Source organism: Papilio xuthus, unplaced genomic scaffold (assembly GCF_000836235.2).
Source record: "Papilio xuthus unplaced genomic scaffold, Pxut_1.1 DF827461.1, whole genome shotgun sequence".
Lineage (NCBI taxonomy): Eukaryota > Metazoa > Arthropoda > Insecta > Lepidoptera > Papilionidae > Papilio > Papilio xuthus.
The window spans coordinates 1,420,229-1,422,305 of record NW_013531188.1 but is presented as its reverse complement, the minus strand read 5'-3'; positions in this window follow the sequence as shown (position 1 = coordinate 1,422,305).

Here is a 2,077-nt window from a genome sequence, read left to right as displayed (position 1 = left end):
TTATGAACGGGCTATTACAGGCTACTTTTAATTCCGAGTTAGCATTTTATATAGTTTATATCTTTGAAAGGTTAGGTGACCTTTTAATGGTGTTATATTTTCGAAATTCTATTTCCCTTAATTTTTAATTTGTTACAAATACATAAAAAACTTTTCTGTATACTAGTAATCTACATTTTAAAGCTCGCTACTGTAATATTTAATAGATATGTCAGATTTCTAGATCTTCTAAAATATAACAAGGATGTCAAGTTTTATCATATAAAAATGTAACGATATTGGCTCATGTTGTATTACAGATGAAAAGTTTGATTAAGGCTCAGAAAATGGAGACAAAGGTATCATTTTCGACCCTCGTCAATCTAGTAAAGGGTATAAAGAATATTACGTACGAAATATGTCACAAATATTCATATTATTACTTTTATATGTCAATAACGATAGCGTTCGAATAGATAAAGACGTCTAACGGATGACAGAAACTGCTGCACTGTCCCGTACGCCTCTAATTTCGAACACGCGGCCTTAAACAATCCCTAGCCTACACTGATATAAAGATATAAATAAATAAAAATTACAAAAAACCTTATCTATATATTTATATATTATAAATTCGAAAGTTTAGATGGACGTTTGTGGATGGATGAATTAATGGATGTTTGTTAGAAGGTATCCCTGGAACAGCTCAATGACTCTAGATGAAATTTAGCACAGACGTTGCCATAGTCTTGAAGAACATAAAGGATTATTTTTTTTATTCCGCGTGTACGGAATCCTGGGCGATAACTTGTAGAATCATAAAGCTGATGTTCAGTGGCAATTTGGTAGTACGATAGAAAATAAAATTTATTTATTTGCAAGGGCAACCAAGCATCCAAGATGCCCTCGGCATTCGATAGACTTAGCCGGTGATAATAAAATTTAAAAGGGCAAACTTCGGGCTTCTACGGAATGGAATGAAAAGTGATTTGCCTAATCCAATTTTCAATTTTTCGATTCACTGGCTTTCTGGATTTAAAGTCTGTCTCGCTCTATTCCATCGAAAAACTTGAAGTAAATCTGTATTTACTTTATTTTCAAATTCATTTGATTTATTTATCTTTACTTTAAAATATTTAATTGTAAATTTAAAAAAATAATTGCATAAAATATCCTATTTTCCATAGATTTTGATTCCAAGGACATGAAACAATTTTAATTATTTGAATATGTAGAAAAGATTCGCAAGAAGTAGCCAAACTAATAACAGATTGTAAGAACTAATGTGAATTCACATAGTCATCCTATTCCCAATATTAATTACAAACATAAAAATAATTAATGCTCGGATTGTGGAAACAATGACGAAGATTTCGTATTTATGAGACGTCTCCGATATTTGTCATAAAGAGTAATAGTAAGATGTTTGTCCTCGTGACCATAACACTATCATTTGATGCGCATTAACAATTCTTTTATCTTTCTTGCTTTTACTTTCCAAAGGTCTTGTATAAGAACTAGTGGTCGCCTACGACTTCGTCAGCGCTGAGTTTAAAAAAGTTACCTTCCCGTCCAAATCCCGTCTAAATCGGACTAGCCGTTCCGGAGATTACCCGAAACAAACGCGGCGTTGCAAACATATAGACAGACAGGCAAACAGATAGAAAATAAATTTAAAAATTAGATTTTCGTTATCATTAATGCAAATACATTATGTGCACGAAATACGATTTTTTTTATATTATAATACAAACAGACACTCAAATTTTATTTATATGATTTTTTAATTAAAGTACTTACTGTCTTCGAAAAGACTAAGCGCCATTCATCTTACTCTTTCTCTACTACTTACTTTTTGATTTAAACCTAAGATTGGATTCAGCCAACATATCTTCAATCGCATTATATAAAGTTATAACATTGGCCAGTTTTGTTGTTGACGGTACGAATTACAGGTTATTATCATTTAGAGTCTTTTTCACGTAAACAGAAGTCAAAAGTAAACGAAAATTAGATAATTAATACATAATCTTGTTGTCGCATAAGTCTTCGAAGATTGTATACGGATGGGAACAAATGAATTTGACAAATGACAAAT